Raw genomic sequence first — 20,658 nt, 5'->3', positions numbered from 1 at the left:
TTTGGCTAGTGGGCCCCTTCTGCTAGTACCTTGCGCCATGAAAACCGCCGTCTTTACTCTTTTCAGCTGTTCTATGGGCCTGTGGCCTCCATTCTACTTTGTAACCGCTGGTAAGTGTAACTTACTGTCAACATGCCCGCACCTGGCTCTAACTTGTGCAAAAAAAAAAAAAAAAAAAAAAAAAAAAAAGAAATGGTTCAAATGGCTCTGAGCACTATGGGCATTAACTTCTAAGGTCATCAGTCCCCTAGAACTTAGAACTACTTAAACCTAACGAACCTAAGGACATCACACACATCCATGCCCGAGGCAGGATTCGAACCTGCGTCCGTAGCGGTCACGCGGTTCCAGGCTATAGCGCCTAGAACCGCTCGGCCACCCCGGCTTGCTAACTTGTGTACTCAGAAATATTGCACCGAATATAACTTTTTCCTATGTTAAACGGTGGTGCTATTACAATCTCATTGGATATTTCTGTACTATACTGTTGCAGTTCTTTCTATGTATGTTCCAAGTATAATAAAACTATGTTACTTGTCAGTAGTCAGTAACACATTATGAAAAAGTTACTTTGGTTGTTAAGTTTTGCAGAACAGCATACAACAACGTGGGCATAAGTAAAGGAGAGAGGGAGAGGGAGAGATGGGAGATGGAGAGGGAGAGATGGAGAGGAAGAGATGGGAGAGGGAGAAGGAGAGATGGAGAGGGAGAGATGGAGAGGGAGAGATGGGAGAGGGAGAGATGGGAGAGGGAGAGATGGAGAGGGAGAGATGGAGAGGGAGAGATGGGAGAGGGAGTGGGGGAGATGGTAGAGGGAGAGATGGGAGAGGGAGAAGGAGAGATGGGAGAGGGAGAGATGGGAGAGGGAGAGATGGAGAGATGGAGAGGGAGAGATGGGAGAGGGAGTGGGGGAGATGGTAGAGGGAGAGATGGGAGAGGGAGAGGGTGAGATGCAGAGGGAGAGATGGAGAGGGAAATGGAGCGATGGGAGAGGGAGAGATGGGAGAGGGAGAGATGGGAGAGGGAGAGATGGAGAGGGAGAGATGGGAGAGGGAGAGGGAGAGGGAGAGGGAGAGGGAGAGATGGGAGAGGGAGAGGGAGAGATGGAGAGGGAGAGACAGAGATGGAGAGGGAGAGACAGAGATGGAGATAGGTAGAAGGAGAGGGAGAGGGAGAGGGAGAGGGAGAGGGAGAGGGAGAGAGGTAGAAGGAGAGGGAGAGGGAGAGAGAAGGAGAGGGAGAGAGGTAGAAGGAAAAGGAGAGGGAGAGAGGTAGAAGGAGAGGGAGAGGGAGAGAGATAGAAGGAGAGGGAGAGGGAGAGAGGTAGAAGGAGAGGGAGAGGGAGGGAAAGATATAGAGAGAGGGAGAGAGGGAGAGGGAGAGGGAGAGGGAGACACTCCAAGTCGAACGGTGTATGATATGAAAGAGTTTCATCGATCTAAGCAAGTGCAAGCCGCATCAACCATTTGAAAGTAGGAAAATAAAAAACAGAATTTTCTAGGGTAAATGAAACTTTTTACAGACTCGTCTCACATGTGTGTATTCGTCGCAGTATACAAGGAAATGAGGTCCAGCACCATCACAGTACCTCTAGAACAGAGGAGTTGTTGATATGGTGGGAGAACTGGAACAATTATGTCATGGTTGCTCAATATTCATGCCTTATTCTTCGACTGGGAGGATGTATCGGCTACTCTTTCAGAAGCAATATCTGATCAGACTAGAGTATAGTCCGCCAGGGTTACTCAATCCCTGTCAGCGCCAGCCACTAGTCACAAAGAGAAGTCCATGCGAGTCTTCGTGCCGAGATGAGCCAGCTAGCTGCCAGCAAGCACCAGATCCTGTGTTCACTAGCTGCTAAGTGTGGATGCTGCCGTATTGGCTTCTTGCGAACGGCGAGCCACTCACAGGGTGACTGTCATCAGCTGCCAGCCGCACTCAGCATGGACTGGAGTTTGAGCCTGAGATACCTTGCCACGCAGCTGTAACTGCCCTAGCGTGCGGGTAATGTTGATGTTCATCGCCTAGAGTGGGCACTCGCTGTCTATGTTCGGCATCGCAGTACGGGCGTGCGCCACCGTCATAGCCTGTGCTAGTGGCCGCGATTTGATTCCCCTGGATCGGTACTATTCGCGCTGAGTGATGCGGGCAGGCCAGTTGCCGAGAACGCAATGCGCTTTCTGACGCACGTCATCCGTTCCCTGTTAAGGACTACAGCCGCCGTGCTGGCGGTATCACATAGCGGGCCGCCGTCGTCGCCTGAGGGAACCCATCACACACTGTCCGTCTGCCTGGTCGTAGCTGACATCTGAACCTACACGTCTACTCTGAAGTTCACTCTTAAGTGCCAGGGAGAGGGATCCTCGACGACTTTCACGCTATTTCCCTAAAGTTCCACTTTCTAACAGCGCGCCTGCAGAACTACGAGGTGCATTCAAGTTCTAAGGCCTCCGATTTTTTTTCTCCAGACTGGAAGGAGATAGAAACATGCGCATTGTTTTAAAATGAGGCCGCGTTCATTGTCAATACGTCCCAGAGATGGCAGCACCGTACGGCACATGGAATTTTACCGCCAGCGGGGAGAATGAGAACTGTTTTAAATACTTAAAATGGCGACGTTTTCCTTACTTGAACAGCGTGCAATCATCCGTTTTCTGAATTTGCATGGTGTGAAACCAATTGAAATTCATCGACAGTTGAAGGAGACATGTGGTGATGGAGTTATGGATGTGTCGAAAGTGCGTTCGTGGGTGCGACAGTTTAATGAAGGCAGAACATCGTGTGACACAAACCGAAACAACATCGGGCTCGCACAAGCTGGCCTGACGACATGATCGAGAAAGTGGAGAGAATTGTTTTGGGAGATCGCCGAATGACTGTTGAACAGATCGCCTCCAGAGTTGGCGTTTCTGTGGGTTCTGTGCACACAATCCTGCATGACGACCTGAAAATGCGAAAAGTGTCATCCAGGTGGGTGCCACGAATGCTGACAGACGACCACATGGCTGCCCGTGTGGCATGTTGCCGAGCAATGTTGACGCGCAACGGCAGCATGAATGGGACTTTCTTTTCGTCGGTTGTGACAATGGATGAGACGTGGATGCCATTTTTCAATCCAGAAACAAAGCGCCAGTCAGCTCAATGGAAGCACACAGATTCACCACCACCAAAAAAATGTCGGGTAACCGCCAGTGCTGAAAAAATGATGGTGTCCATGTTCTGGGACACCGAGGGCGTAATCCTTACCCATTGCGTTCCAAAGGGCACTACGGTAACAGGTGCATCCTACGAAAATGTTTTGAAGAACAAATTCCTTCCTGCACTGCAACAAAAACGTCTGGGAAGGGCTGCGCGTCTGCTGTTTCACCAAGACAACGCACCCGCACATCGAGCTAACGTTACGCAACAGTTTCTTCGTGATAACAACTTTGAAGTGATTCCTCATGCTCCCTACTCACCTGACCTGGCTCCTAGTGACTTTTGGCTTTTTCCAACAATGAAAGACACTCTCTGTGGCCGCACATTCACCAGCCGTGCTGCTATTGCCTCAGCGATTTTCCAGTGGTCAAAACAGACTCCTAAAGAAGCCTTCGCCGCTGTCATGGAATCATGGCGTCAGCGCTATGAAAAATGTGTACGTCTGCAGGGCGATTACGTCGAGAAGTAACGCCAGTTTCATCGATTCCGGGTGAGCAGTTAATTAGAAAAAAAAAAAAATCGGAAGCCTTAGACCTTGAATGCACCTCGTAAAACTTAAAATCTTTCATTATGATCTCTGACTTCTCTTGATCATTTTTCCCAATTTAGCACCACAGAATATTTTTGCACTCATAAGAGAAATTTACTAATCGAAATTTCATGGAAAGATCTCGCTGCAGTGAATAAAGCGGTTGTTTTCATGACTGCCACCATAATCCGCCTATTATATCCGTGATACTCTCTTCCCTATACAACAGTAAAAGAGTTACACTTCTACGAACTTTTTCGATGTTCTAGGTCTATCCAGTCTGAGGAAGGTTGAATGCTGCCCAAGAATAATGTAGAAGTGGAGGGGTTAGTGAATTACAGCTACTCTCTTTAGTGGATTTGCTGCAACTTTAAAGTGTTCTGGCAATAAAGCACACTGTTTTGGTTGGCCTTACTCACGACGTTATCTGTGTAATCTTTCAAATTTAAGTAGTCCTTAACTGTAAGTCTTAGGTATATAGATGAGTTGATAACATTTTGATCTGTACTATTCATCGCGTACCCTAAATTTAACGGATTGCTTTTAGTACGCATATGGCTGACCTCACAACTTTCATTATTTAAGGTCAATGGTCACTTTTCGCACTGTATACATATCTTGTCTAAACCGTTTTGCAACTGGGTTTGGTCTCCTGATGACTTTACTAGACGGTATATGACAGGACCGTCGAAATCATTCTAAGAGAGCGGCTCCGATTCTCTCTGAACCATTTATGTTCAGTAGAAACAGCAGAAGGCCTAGAACACTTCCTTGGAACACATTTGTTTTACTCCATGACTTTGTCTCAGTTACTACCCACTACAGCATTCCGACAGGAAATCATGAATTCAGTCACATAACTGAGACGATACTCCATACGTATGGAATTTGATTATAAGTTGCCTATGTCAAATGGTATCAAAAGTTTGAGATCCCCTGGAAACATCACTCATTACTTCATGAGAGTGGATAGCTATTTGTGTTGCACATGAGTGGCATTTGCTGAATCTTCGAACCAAAACGTAACTACAGAGGTTGGCATGATCCAGGAAAAAGGCTCTATAATCGCATCTCTTCGTGGAATCTCAAACATTTACCTCTGAGCACGAACGTGGTATGTACCATTGGGTTAAGTTTAGGAAAATATTGTTGAATGACTTCAAATTCGCCATAGCTTCTGCATTTGTTATCATATCCTCAGTTGCAGCTTTGACGTTTTTGGTCGTTTGAAACTGGTTACAATGTTGAAAACACAGCTATATTCAACCTAAATAAATAGAATGAAAATGAAATTAGCGTCTATGATTCTGACGGATATCACTGACATGTATACAGATTTAGTTTCATGAGTTTTTTTGCCCTATCCGTCACAAAACGGTGACGCGTGTGGCAGTGGCTGACACGAGACATCGTCAAACGTCATTTTTATTCTTTTTTATTAAGGTGTGTTATCAACGCGTGTGGCCACCTGAGAATTCCGAAAAGCTCTAAGCTAGTATAGCGGATATCTTAATGAATGTACAGTCAATGGCGACCATGAAGTCATTTAAAAAATTTCTTGAAACTGCGAGCCCACGACACATACAACTGTTTTCTGAACAATGTCTGACAAAGCACTGGTTAAATGCACAAACCAAAATATTATAACCATCGCGCACCGCAAGACTGAATTCAGCCGTCTGACATTCCAGGCGTGCGGCGACTTAGCGAAAATATACAGGATGTCCCAGGAAGATTGGTCAATATCTGGGATATGACAGGAACGGAAATTGGAATCATAGAAGTCAAGTAAACAAGGGAATTAAACCCCATACCTTACGAGCTATTAGTATTTCCTCATTTTCGATATTGTGAAACGAATCTCTTCTACAGCAAGCTCTTACCTTCCCAAAGTTTAAGAGATGGTGGTACGAACCAAAATAAGAAAAAAAAACATCGCTAAACATGGGCTCTAAAGTAAATACCTTGAGAGCTTCCAGAATGAGATTTTCACTGTGCAGCGGAGTGTGCGCTGATATGAAACTTCCTGGCAGATTAAAATTGTGTGCCCGACCGAGACGCGAACTCGGGACCTTTGCCTTTCGCGAGTAAGTGTTCTACCATAGGAGCTACCGAAGCACGACTCACGCCCGGTCCTCACAGCTTTACTTCTGCCAATATCTCGTCTCCCACCTTCCAAACTTAACAGAAGCTCTCCTGCGAATCTTGCAGAACTAGCACTCCTGAAAGAAAGGATATTGTGGAGACTTGGCTTAGCCACAGCCTGGGGGATGTTTCCAGAATGAGATTTTCACTCTGCAGCGGAGTGCGCGCTGATATGATACTTCCTGGCAGATTAAAACTGTGTGTCCGACCGAGACTCGAAGTCGTGACCTTTGCCTTTCGCGGGCAAGTGCTCTACCATCTGAGCTACCGAAGCACGACTCACGCCCAGTCCTCACAGCTTTACTTCTGCCAGTATCTCCTCTCCTACCTTCCAAACTTCGCAGGAGAGCTACTGTAACATCTGAAGTCATCAGTCCACTAGAACTTAGAACTACTTAAACCTAACTAACCTAAGGACATCACACACATCCATGCCCGCGGCAGGATTCGAACCTGCGACCGCAGCAGTCACGCGGTTCCGGACTGTAGTGCCTAGAACCGCACGGCCACCACTGCCGGCACCTACGGACATCACACACATCCATGCCCGAGATAGGATTCTAACCTGCGACCGCAGCAGCGCGGTTCCGGACTGATGCGCCTAGAACCGCTCGACCACCGCGGCCGACTTGATATATCTCGAGGTAATAAGCTATAAAGACTGCCTCAGAAATAATGTATGTTTGTACACTTCTGCTCATTGCCGGTACACACGATTAAACACGTGAAAAATTGTATGCTGGCTGGACATAAGCCTTGCCTTTAGGAACATCAACACTCAGACTACAAGCCAAAAATATCGCTTTAGGCAGTCGAGCTCGCATACAAGAAAGTAGGAAAGCAGTAAGTATTCTGGGCTGACAGCAATTTTCTGCCCAGATTGGACATTGTCCTCCAGATCACGAAGTAATTGATATGCATATTTTGGTTGAATCTGCGTGTAAGGCCACTTTAATTTGTTGTACAAACCTTCCTCCCGATTTCACTCCAGCCTATCCCATCGCGATACCCTGCATTTCGTATTCCATTTGCTTATAGCCCTCGGTAAGAAATATTATCAATAGCTCATCTTTTTAGTCCAAGAACGAATTTTTCAAGTTTTGCCATCGTGGCCATTAATCAATTTGTGTTTCATTGACGAGAGGTTTTGGGATTTTGATGTTAAGAGTCTCAAGTAGACAATGCCTTTCCCGTCACCCACTGCTGCGATCTACGGGCGATTCAGTTGCACTGACTAATGAAACCAGAGACCTGGCAAGGCGCGCACTTGCTCTTTGAATCTTCTCCACCTCTTTTGCATACCAGAAGGACAACAATATGCATTAACTCGTCTAGCAAACTATTTCAGGGCGAAATTGTAGGGTACCAAGACTAAATCTTGTTTGTTATAATGTTTTTGCGATTATAATTTAACCTGGGTTCTATCTTGCATAATTCACTGTGTAGCCACTACTTATACAACAGGTATGTAATTATTTGCTTCATTGAAACTGTGTTGTGCATTAAATTATTTTCATTATCAATATATGTTACTAATCCCTTCCTGAGGGAATGATTTCCTTATAAAGTGTATACGAGATCTTGAGCAACAAAACCAGTCTGATGGTGCCTTTTTCTTACCTTGACGCACAAGTGCTAGAAGACTAGCAATCAATAGCAGTCAGCTGTAGTTAGTGATGCAATGCAGTCTATGCACAATAAGCAGTTAATTATGTGCAATGAAATATTTAACAACATTGACTGGAAATGTCGATTGGTAGAAAGTCTTCTCAGTGATTTAATTGTATCGGTAGCAAGATTTTTCCGAAGCTACAAGTATCGCGCAATTGATCCCACCACAAGGCCAGTAAATATGGCGATTGGACAGTTTTACTGACCATTAAATTTAACAATTTACTCAGTGATTAAATGTCTTTGGCAAAATCCTCACCAAACAATTTTCCAATGTTAATGAAAATGAACAGTGATTTGGTGCGCCATAAGTTAAGAAACAAGCGATTAACATGAAAAGCACTTAAATCGCAATGAAAACCATTCCTATTCGTTAACTATAATTATGATATTAATTTTATCTTCGGTAAGAACCAGGAACAGAATTTTATCATAAAAAACTAACCTTACAACTCCAGCCGCATTAGAGAAAAAAGTAAGGTCTAAATTTGCTACAGCATAAGCAGCGAGGCGGAACAATTTCCGATATACAAACACTCAGAAGTATATGCATATTACATTTCCTTAAATGAACAGGACAATAAGACCGGCAGTACAGCTGTAACAGAGGGAATTTTAACATACGGGGAAAATAAGGGAAACAGTGGCCCCAGTAAAGGTATACTATGTAATGGCGAAGTTATTAATTGATCCCTTAATGCATAAAGACGAGCGGTCTCTTGGGGCGCTTCGACTGTAGTGGCTGACGGCAAAATATCTGAAAAAGATCAAGCGTGGCCTACTCGCAAGTTCCGCGTCCAAACATGGGTCTAAGGAGCGTCTAACGCGGTTACAACTTGTCCCCGTCGTACACAAATTCCGTTCGGTCGACCACGAAAGACCGAACAGAAAAGGAAATGCCTGGAGAAAGTTGGTCACTCGATACGCAACCAGCAGTCCGGGCTAGGACTGATGTGGTCACCATAGATCAGTACTTCGAAATAACAAGGTTCAATGTAGCATACGAAGATAAAAAAAATTGTTCAAATGGCTCTGAGCACTATGGGACTCAACTGCTGTGGTCATAAGTCCCATAGAACTTAGAACTACTTAAACCTAACTAACCTAAGGACATCACACACATCGATGCCCGAGGCAGGATTCGAACGTGCGACCGTAGCGGTCGTGCGGTTCCAGACTGTAGCGCCTTTAACCGCTCGGCCACTCCGGCCGGCATACGAAGATCAGCTGTAACAAACATGAGCCCAAAAGGCAGTTTATCACAAGCTTTAGCGCTTTCGGCCATTCTTACCCACTGAGGTATAGCCGACCACAAATTCAAAAAGGAAAACTGAGAAGCAATATGTGCGTACGTATGAAAACGACGCAAGAACCATACTATAATTTTTAACGAGGCCCATATCCGCGCTAAGGTTAACGGAATAATACGTTAAATACAACCTCAGGTGAGACTACTTGACGCAGTGTAGTACAAATTAGCAATCACTTAAAAGTTCAAATATAAATTTAAAACCAGACTTTCCAAACACTTAAATGACCATATTTGATCACTATCCTGACTTACTGCAGAGCCACACTATTGCCAACCTGGAGTAATTGAATGCATACCGCACTTAACCTGTAATATTAAATGTTACGCACGATCATTATTGTCCTCAAGGCGAGAGACCGTAAACAAATATTTTAAGCTTCTGAGCGAGAGGAACACATTACAGAATATGTCACCTGCTTCGCGGTAAACAAACTAGCCTTAAACAGACTAAATCAAAACATTAGAAAAAACACTTTAGCAAATAAATTCGTAAAATATATAGATGGCAGCATATGATAAGCAGGAGTTTAATAATGTGACAGATCACTTGCCGTCACTACTCGAGAACAGGCTAACGGGTCAGTCACTTCCTATACCCGTCGCAACATACAACTGACGGTCTCTTCCACATGTTGCTATTATGTTTGAGACAAGTCCAATGCGGTTGTAAGTATGGAGGTGAGAAAGTATGTCTCTAGAAGCAGAGGAGGAGGAGATTACTGTTTGACGTCCCGTCGACAACGAGGTCATTAGAGACGGAGCACAAGCTCGGATTGGGTAAGGATGGGGAAGGAAATCGGTCGTGCCCTTTCAGAGGAACCATCCTGGCATTTGCCTGGAGTGATCTAGGGAAATCACGGAAAACCTAAATCAGGATGGCCGGACGCGGGATTGAACCGTCGTCCTCCAGAATGCGAGTCCAGTGTGCTAACCACTGTGCCACCTCGCTCGGTCTCTAGAAGCAGAATCAGTCACCATCACCTAAATGTGTGGCTTCGTCTCCACGTCTGACAATCTTATTGAAATAAACAGCAATCCTTCAGTGACGTAAGGTGCCGACCGCACAGTCACCTGCTGGAGGCACGGCAAATACGCAGCTCCCCTTTCTCTCCCTCCCTCTCTCTCTCTCTCTCTCATGCCCGGGGCGATCGGCTTTCCCTTCATGCCGATTGCCAACCTTCGTCTTCGTCGCGACGGGACCTAAGCTTTCCCCACTCACCGCCAGAGTGCACCAACACCCATCCAACACTCCCTCGTGGACAAACCATCCACTTCCGAGTAGATTCGATAACCCGAGAGCCACAACAGCTCAGTGTTCAAGGAATGCAACATGAAGAGCAGCAGCTGCATTTTCGATATCAGATATGACGATACCAACATGTGTTAACTGCTCATTGCTTACATGTTTATTCTTCAGTTAAAAATAAAAGCCAAGAACGTTTTCCCGCCTTACTTAGAACTGTGACCGAACTATTAATTACAAAGGGCGCTCAAAAAGTTTAGCACAGTCGTCTCTAATTTAATTTATTTCTTGCAGGAGGAGAATGAATTTTTTTGTGAACACACTTGGAACATGTAGCTATACATTGAGCCTACTCAGTGTAGCCTCCATCAGCTGTGACGCATCTGACCCAACGTTCTTTCCATGATGTAAATGCACTTTGGTAAAATTCTGGTGATTGACCTTTACACCATCGCTTGACACAGGAAATAAGATCTTTCTCACTATCAAATATTCTACCCCGCAGGTGAGCCTCCAGACGACCAAAGAGGTAAAAATCAGACTGAGCCAAGTCCGGACTATAGAGAGGATGAGGAACAATTTTCCAACCCATTTTACCGATTTCCTCCTTCGTCATAATGGCTGTATGGTGTTTGGCATTGTCAAGATGTAGTCTGATGAGCTGACCCTGAAGCTGTAGTCTGTGAGTCTTGGTGGCACGTCGCAGCTTGTCCAATGACAAACAGTAACGGTCCCGATTAATTGTGAGCCGGGTTCCAAAAAGTCAATGAAAATGACACCACACTGATCCCAGAAGAAGGAGGCCATCACCATTCGGCTTGCTGTGCGTCAAAGTCTTGGTTTCTTCTTCCGAGGGGAACCCAGATGATGCCACTCCATGGCTTGGGTTTTGCTCTCAGGTTCGAAAAAAAAAACATGTTTCATCCTGGCCATTGACGCCGTCAAAACACTGTTTCCACTCTTCAGCAAAGGTCTTCATGAGACCCTCGCACACATTCTTCCTCATCGTTTCCATTTCTCTTGTCAATAATCTAGGCACTCAATGTTCACAGATTTTTCTGTACCCTAGTGACTGTACCAGTGATACCACACTACCCAGTGACATAAAGAGTCATTTCAGCAAGCTGTAGTGTCGTCACACATCTGTCATTTTAGATGATTTGATCGATCCTTACGTCACACACTGCCGTCGATGTTTCTACGGCATTGTGGATTGTACGATAGAGAGAAATCATCTTGTTTGAACGTCTGCAATAACCGCTGGATACTGCTGCGACCCACTGTGTCCTCCCCATAAACAGGGAGCAACTGTCTGGGAATCGATGTGGCAGAGCCATCGCCGGTCTTGAGGAGCAACTCCATCACCGACCGTTGTCGCAACCTGACATCTACTTCATGGTCCATTATAGCTCATCTGTAAAAAAAAGAAAATACTTTCAAATACCAACTTATAGCTAAATGTTCCAAGTAGAATCACAAAAAAATTCATTCTCCTCCTGCAAAAAATAAAATAATTAGAGACGACTGTGCAAAACTTTTTGAACGCTCTTTGTATATTAGGGAAAGGTGATGTCAACAAGTTCTGGTCAATCGATAGACATGTTTTATAACAACATGAGTTACTACTATTTGAAAAACTTCACTTTCTTCCTCCCATGCGCAAAAATGGCTCTGAGTACTATGCGACTTAACTTCTGAGGTCATCAGTCACCTATAACTTAGAACTAATTAAACCTAACTAACCTAGGGACATCACACACATCCATGCCCGAGGCAGGATTCGAACATGCGACCGGAAGGGTCGTTCGGTTCCAGACTGTAGCGCCTAGAACCGCACGGCCACTCCAGCCGGCTCCCATGCACATTTTCCATAGTCATATTATTAATCAAGTAGACATTTCAGGCAGTGTAACTTTTTGCCTAATACAAATGCGTTGTAGTAGAAGTAAAAGTGAGATGCTTCTGCACACGTAAAAGTAATTATTTGCTTTCTTAAACAAATATTTCGTTAATTTATTGCAACTGTCGCTTGTTCAAAGTACATGATTAATTGATATTTTGTGATGTTGCAAGCTTTTCTAAAATCTGCAAAATTAACAGTTCTTTTTGTTTTTGGAAAAATTCAGTCATGCTTGTTGTCCCTTCGCGGCTAGTGATCGCACTTTTTAGCAGAGTTTTTGGTTTTCACGAGGAAAAATGCAAAGGCAGTGTTATGCTGTTCCTCGAGCGTGTGTTCAACACAATTACTGTGGTTTAATGGATGCTTTGAAGTCATTAAATTAATAAGATAGGAAGCACTGCTTATATAAATAGTGATTAGTAAAAACACCCATTTCTGTAACCACTAAAACGTATCGTAATAACAAGATTCCTGTGATAATAATCCAGACAATTTTATGTCAAAGCTTCCAGCGGAGAAATCCAATTGAATTCACATTCCTTACGACATAAGTTATAATGCGGTGCCCCCATTTCAACAAAATCCTCGACAAATTTTCTAAAAATGTTTGCCATGCCTGTGAATGTAGCAATTTGTTTAACATCATGTGGTCTTGAGACCTGATTTACAACGATTACTCTATCACGATCAATGCAGATTCCTTCCCCAGAAAATGTGTGTCGCAAAGTTTCCCTGAGGCGCAAGCAAAGACAACCTTTTGGAATTTACTGTGAGGCTCGATTTCCGTAACCGATTAAACATCTCTCGTAAATGCGGTAGATGTCCCTCAATAGAACTGCTACTATTTTTTTTTTTTTTTGGTCATCAGTCTACTGACTGGTTTGATGCGGCCCGCCACGAATTCCTTTCCAGTGCTAACGTCTTCATCTCAGAGTAGCACTTGCAACCTACGTCCTCAATTATTTGCTTGATGTATTCCAATCTCTGTCTTCCTCTACAGTTTTGGCCCTCTACAGCTCCCTCTAGTACCATGGAAGTCATTCCCTCATGTCTTAGCAGATGTCCCATCATCCCGTCCCTTCTCCGTATCAGTGATTTCCACATATTACTTTCCTCTCCGATTCTTCGTAGAACCTCCTCATTCCTTACCTTATCAGTCCACCTAATTTTCAACATTCGTCTATAGCACCACATCTCAAATGCTTCGATTCTCTTCTGTTCCGGTTTTCCCACAGTCCATGTTTCACTACCATACTACTCCAGACGAACATCCTCAGAAATTTCTTCCTCATATTATGGCCGGTATTTGATGTTAGTAGACTTCTCTTGGCCAGAAATGCCTTTTTTTGCCATAGCGAGTCTGCTTTTGATGTTCTCCTTGCTCCGTCCGTCATTGGTTATTTTACTGCCTAGGTAGCAGAATTCCTTAACTTCATTGACTTCGTGACCATCAATCCTGATGTTAAGTTTCTCGCTGTTCTCATTTCTGCAACTTCTCATTACCTTCGTCTTTCGCCGATTTACTCTCAAACCATACTGTGTACTCATTAGACTGTTCATTCCGTTCAGCAGATCACTTAATTCTTCTTCACTTTCACTCAGGATAGCAATGTCATCAGCGAATCGTATCATTGATATCCTTTCACCTTGTATTTTAATTCCACTCCTGAACCTTTATTTTATTTCCATCATTGCTTCCTCGATGTACAGATTGAAGAGTAGGGGCGAAAGGTTACAGTCTTGTCTTACACCCTTCTTAATACGTGCACTTCGTTCTTGATCGTCCACTCTTATTATTCCTCCATGATTGTTGTACATATTGTATACGACCCGTCTCTCCCTATAGCTTACCCCTACTTTTTTCAGAATCTCAAAGAGCTTGCACCATTTTATTTTGTCGAACGCTTTTTCCAGTTCGTCAAATCCTATGAAAGTGTCTTGATTTTTCTTTAGCCTTGCTTCCATTATTAGCCGTAACGTCAGAATTGCCTCTCTCGTCCCTTTGCTTTTCCTAAAGCCAAACTGATCATCACATAGCGCATTCTCAATTTTCTTTTCCATTCTTCTGTATATTATTCTTGTAAGCAGCTTCGATGCATGAGCTGTTAAGCTGTTTCTGCGATAATTCTCGTACTTGTCAGCTCTTGCCATCTTCGGAATTGTGTGGATGATGCTTTTCCGAAAGTCAGATGGTATATCGCCAGACTCATATATTCTACACATCAACGTGAATAGTCGTTTTGTTGCCACTTCCCACAATGATTTTAGAAAATCTGATGGAATGTTATCTATCCCTTCTGCCTTATTTGACCGTAAGTCCTCCAAAGCTCTTTTAAATTCCGATTCTAATACTGGATCCTCTATCTCGTCTAATACGACTCCTGTTTCTTCTTCTATCACATCAGACAAATCTTCACCCTCAAAGAGGCTTTCAATGTATTCCTTCCACCTATCTGCTCTCTCCTCTGCATTTAACAGTGGAATTCCCGTTGCACTCTTAATGTTACCACCGTTGCTTTTAATGTCACCAAAGGTTGTTTTGACTTTCCTGTATGCTGAGTCTGTCCTTCCGACAATCATATCTTTTTCGATGTCTTCACATTTTTCCTGCAGCCATTTCGTCTTAGCTTCTCCGCACTTCCTGTTTATTTCATTCCTCAGCGACTTGTATTTCTGTATTCCTGATTTTCCCGGAACATGTTTGTACTTCCTCCTTTCATCAATCAACTGAAGTATTTCTTCTGTTACCCATGGTTTCTTCGCAGCTACCTTCTTTGTACCTATGTTTTCCTTCCCAACTTCTGTGATGGCCCTTTTTAGAGATGTCCATTCCTCATCAACTGTACTGCCTACTGCGCCATTCCTTATTGCTGTATCTATAGCGTTAGAGAACTTCAAACGTATCTCGTCATTCCTTAGTACTTCCGTATCCCACTTCTTTGCGTATTGATTCTTCCTGACTAATGTCTTGAACTTCAGCCTACTCTTCATCAGTACTATATTGTGATCCGAGTCTATATCTGCTCCTGGGTACGCCTTACAATCCAGTATCTGATTTCGGAATCTCTGTCTGACCATGATGTAATCTAATTGAAATGTTCCCGTATCTCCCGGCCTTTTCCAAGTATACCTACTTGTGATTCTTGAACAAGGTATTCGCTATTTCTAGCTGAAAATTGTTACAGACCTCAATTAGTCTTTCTCCTCTTTCATTCCTTGCCCCAAGCCCATATTCTTCTGTAACCTTTTCTTCTACTCCTTCACCTACAACTGCATTCCAGTCGCCCATGACTATTAGAACTGCTATATGCACTACTAAATCATCTAAATAACGGTAAATAAATCGGGAAATATCCCATCCATTAAATGTGACGAAACGTTGTTAGCTCAAAAAGAAACCGAATACATTCAAATAAATTCCAAACAGTAGCGAATACAGTGACTTGCTGTGAACTCTCTTCTGACGGTATTTGGCAATATGCGTGATTTTGGTCTAACATAATACACACTCGCGTTCCTATAAACCAACCGAAACATGAATCTAATTCCATCAGCGGCACTGGCCTTGGTATTTAACTCATGCTAGTCCGCTGTTGGAGGATGTTCGCATTTGAGTGGTTACCAGGAATATCGGAGCCTGTTATAGGTTTTTTTACCTTATTCCTTAATATCTTCATTCTGCGTGTGGATAACAAATAAGGGGCCTTTGTAACGCCGGAAATGCATATCCTCCTATTTCCATCTATTGTACTATTTTTTTCTTGCTTTGTTACCTCAAGATATGACATTTCTGTCTCTTTGTATATTGTAATTGTTTTACTATTTGTATATTTATGCATTTATGTCGATGTATAATTGGTTTGTTTCGTAAATATTATTTGTATTTTTACGCTGGGTCTTGCCTAGGGAAAACTGCTATCGAAAGATTACGTCGATAGGTCGTGTGAAGAATCAAAGTGTGTAGGATCTTTGGTAGTGTTAACTCTGCCGCGTGGAGCGCGGGCTGAGCAGAAGGAGTGTGGCGGGAGTAGCGAGTGGAGCAGGTGTGTTGTGTGACGCTCCCGCGAGTTGCCGCGCTTTCGGGGTTTGGCAGCATGTAATTGCGCTCGACTTGCGATGATAGTTTCTGACATGGTGTCGCGGACGGGAAACATTAACTAGCGCTCATCAAGAGCCCGTTTCGTCTGGTGACCGTGTCGAGAAGAAGGCGCGCCAACATCCAGCTTCTGCAACAGCGACGGCCGACAATGAGTGACTGTCGCCACCTCCTCGATCGACGGCTTCAAACCTTCAATCCACCAACAAGGAAGACTGGAAGCAAGTAAAGTTTTAGAACTGTATGGCAGACCACAGCTTTTAATCTTGCTCCATTTGCCTCGCAAAAATTACAGCGACTTAGCATGAACCTTTGTTGCTCATTGTCCCAATTACATTACCAAGCAGGGTCCCTTCCTTTTCCGAAATGAACCCGAGTGTCGTTGAAATTTAAACGCCAGCACTAAAGTAATATAGCTAATTCTATTTCACTGCTTTAATTTCAAAGTTCAGTTAGCTGGCTACAATATTCAGATTACACAAGCACAAATTAAGAGTGCGAGTTTTGTTACCATATTTTAGGTTACCTGTGACTGCAGCTCAGCTTGGTACGTACTAAATTTTACTGTTGTTAATTGTTCAGAATCATTTAATTCAGGCTCAAAGTTAAATCTCTTCTTTCTAAATTGCGCAGATTCAAGTAGCTTTTGAAATGATTGTTGAGGTAGTCCAAGACTAACCGTATTTCACTGAATTTCGATGTGCTTCAGAAAGAAAGCTCACTATTAACTTCAGTCACTAAATTAACTTTCGATTTTTCGATTTTATTAATTCTTTTGCTAAATTAAGTCAGAGTGTAGCGAAATTTATTACTTCTGACAAACTTTCAGTTTTCACACTACATGTGTCAACCTTCAGTTGCCACGCTTTCTAGTGCTAATTATATGTGTAATAACCTTTCCTTTTCAGTTACTATAGTAATTGTCCTTAGGACTGGCGACCGTGATTTCCCCCAAATCTCAAATACCTAATTACCGCTAGTTAATTGTTAACGTAACGGCTGCACATTTACTTTCTTTATTAACTTTACCCCTTTTCAAAATTAATTTACACCAGTTTCATTAGCACATTTCCTTTCATTTAGATGTAACCCTTTCCTCCCTCTTTGCCGACAGGTTAACTTCGGTGACGATTGCTTTTCCAAAACTCCCATTAGGTACACGCGGTTTCATTTTTCACTGTCATTAAGGTCGGAAAGTGAGGGGGAGGTTACACCTTCTTAACTGGAACTTGGTCAACCAATTAAATACCATATTCCAACGTATGGGTGACTCCCAATACCTCAGTTAGAACTCCTGAAAACCCTGCGGAAATGGACATAATCCTACTTTCCAAAAATCTGGATCATCTAATACACTCAAAGACAAAGAAATGACGCACCGCGAAGGAATTATCTGAACTGGACGGAAATTGTATGATTTATTCCAGAGAAAGGGCTTCCAAAATTTAGCATATCAAAAACGCATTGGTTCACCTCTGGCCCTTACGTGAGCAGTTATTTGGCTTCGCTGACAGAGTTGTTGGATGTCCACCTGAGGGATATCGTCCTACCTTCTGTCCAACTGGCCAAAATCCAAAGCAGGTTGGTGTACTATGCAACGAACTTCCTCAGCAGCTGGGGAGAGATCCGGAGACCTAGCTGGCCAAAGTAGACTTTGGCAAGCGCAAAGACAAGCAGCAGAAACTCTCTCCGTGTGCAGGCGGGCATTGTCTTGCTGAAACATATGCCTAGGGTGACTTGCCATGAAGGGCAACAAAAGAGGAAGTCTAATACTGTCGATATACCACTGTGTTATAAGGGTGCAGTGGATCACACGTCTTCGGCCCGCACTCTCGTGGACTAGAGTAGAACTGCCTTCACTGATGAATGTCACTTAGAACTGGCTCCGATGACCAGCGAAAACGTATCTAGAGACGCCCTGGGAAGCAGTGAGATACTAACCTGGCACTCGTCAGTTACAAGGCCCAACAACTAGGTCAGATGGTTTAGCGTGATATTTCTTTTCGTAGCAGAACCACTTTGGTGGCCATCCGCAGCTCCCTAACAGCACAGCGGTACGTCGACGACATTCTACGCCCAGTTTCGTTGCATTTCATGGGAAGCCATCCTGAACTTACACTCCAACAAGATAATGTCAGCCCGCAAGCGGTGAGAGTTTCTACGGCTTATCTTTGCATTTGCCAAATCCTACCTTGTCCCATTTGAGGACTTCTGGAGCATTATGGGCTGTGCCCTCCAACCAGCTCGGGATTTTGACGATCTCACACGCCAACTGGACGGAATTTGGCACGATATCCCTCAGGAACGCATCTAATAACAATCAATGCCAAGCCGGGTAACAACTTGTATAAGGGACAAAGGTGGACGAACGCATCTTGACTTACTTATTTTGTGAAGCTCTTCACCTTGAACAAACCATTAAATTTCTCTGAAGTGTAAACATTTGTTTGTCTTTACGTGTACATGTCTCCTGCCGATTTCCGACCCATTCGAATATTTCTTCGTGCTGCGCCGTTTCGTTTTCATCTTAGAGTGTACACCTGATCTCTAATCATTGTCTATACTTTCAGCAGGTGTCGCATTACCTGCCGCCATCAAGGCCTCTTACCTAAACAATGTTTGCGATTTAATATTAAGATAAAAACTGTGCACCGCCCATTCGGGAATAAGATCCACCAACCCAATGAAATCCACTCCTATAATATGAATACAGTTAGTGGCTAAATTCTCCACAACCTCCATGTTAATCTTCCATGAAAACTTGTCCAGCGCCGCCATAATTGGCAAGCACCAATTTATAGTAAAGCAAGATTTGTCGGCAGTCATGTACTGCTGCCATTCCATCGTCAACCTTTCCCATCCTCATAGTTCTTGTTATTCCAAAAACCAACCATAACCAACAGGCAAAATAATACTGCCTGAATTCAATAATACGCAAGCGGTTCGTTATTCGTTGTGTCACAGACAAATGGTAACCGATATTTTATCCATCCTTAATGCTTCCAATCAGTTCACCGTGTTTTTCTTCGTTACATGCCCTTCGCATGTGACGTATTTTGCCAAAATTCCAACACATGAGTTTCGTGACTCTTGCTCCCGGCTGACCTCATTTCCCACTTTTTCCTCTGTGTTATCCTCCGCAAAACCTCCTTCTTCCATCTGCTTATCTTCCCCGGCCATATTTTTCACAGCGCTGTTCTTTCTATGGTGATCGAGAAACTCCCGTGACCAAAGTTACGTTAACACTGCACTTATTTGTGGAAATGTTCTAGGGATCTGACAAAAATGTCTCCTCCACTTTTAGAATTCAGCGCCACAAGTACGTGTGTTACAACCTGTTCTTGCGAGTAGTTGAATACTAACGCAGCTCCACTCCTTTCAGTTCGTGATCCATACTCCTCTGATGATTATTGATTGTGGATGATCAAATCCTACACGATTGCTAACAACGATCTGCTAGATTGCCCTCGTAACCAAACCTTTAGATCCTTCTATATAGTATCTTTCAACTTTCTTCCCCACATGGCATCCATTACATCATTTCTCCATTGTACACAGAGACTTTCTGTTTCTCTCTTGTATCGAGATTGCCAACAAAGTGCTTTTTGTGGCCATAGTTCATCCTCTAATCTCATCACATGCGCATACCATTTTAAATGCCGTTTTTCCAGCTCTTCGGAACTGTACTTGAGAGTTTTCATCCACCTTCTGATTTCCTTATATTCTCACGCCTTGAATGTTTGCAACTTCTACTCAGCAAATCCATTTTCACGGATTCTTCCTTTACGTTATTTTGTCAGTTCCCAGGATTCTGCTCCTTAAATAACAAATGCTTTGTCCTAGCGATCGATAATATTTTTGTATTTTTCTTACCTTAATTCAGGTTATTGATTTCTTGTTGTACTCATGTTGTCCTCTGTTTTACTTATTGTTTACTATAACTCTGCTCCAGTGCATTTGTACTTTTGACACGCCTCAGTATTATTTTCCATCTATGATGATGTCATGAAGTTTACTTCATGCAGAGATTTAATTTGATTGGAAAAATTAATTTTAATCTCTTAGTATTTTCTTCATCAAATACTCTACAAGGTGATTACAATTAAAGTTCCAGTTTAAAAACTTTTTAAAAAAGAATCATTGCTCAGAATAACGACAAATTGGAATGGAATATTACGGAAGAAGAGGGAAAGGTCACAAAAAAAAAATTAACGAAAATTGTACCACTAGATGGCGGTGTAAGCGTCTTGACGTAGAAGGGTTTCGGCTACAAATGACTGATTAATCGAAATATGATGCCCATGATAGTAGTTGAATATTAAATCAACCATGAGCATGACTACACAAGTACTTCATTCAACAATTGTGACATTGTTAGTTAGATATGCCCATACACCACAGCGATTTCGTACCGAAACGCTAGGTAAAATCGGTTATTAAATGTCTTGAGTCCAAAACCTTCATAAAATTCTACAATGACATTACTCTTTAACTATCCTGAGTTCCAAATCCGCATAAGAAGCAACAATGAAGTCGGTTTTTTAATGTCGTGAAGCTTGTGGAA

The 20,658-nt window shown here is 43.2% G+C and overlaps 1 non-coding gene across 1 annotated transcript; it reads right to left on the bottom strand.

Annotated features, from left to right (window-relative positions):
* Window positions 1-301: 301 nt before the first annotated feature.
* On the bottom strand, window positions 302-385 carry Trnas-gga (transfer RNA serine (anticodon GGA)). The gene is given in 2 exon segments: window positions 302-336; window positions 346-385. It is a non-coding gene; the product is annotated as a tRNA-Ser (tRNA).
* Between the last annotated feature and the right edge of the window lie 20,273 nt (window positions 386-20,658).

The sequence above is a fragment of the Schistocerca cancellata genome, chromosome 1, assembly GCF_023864275.1.
Source record: "Schistocerca cancellata isolate TAMUIC-IGC-003103 chromosome 1, iqSchCanc2.1, whole genome shotgun sequence".
Lineage (NCBI taxonomy): Eukaryota > Metazoa > Arthropoda > Insecta > Orthoptera > Acrididae > Schistocerca > Schistocerca cancellata.
The sequence above is the reverse complement of the archived record's forward strand: the minus strand, read 5'-3'. Positions and strand labels throughout refer to the sequence as shown.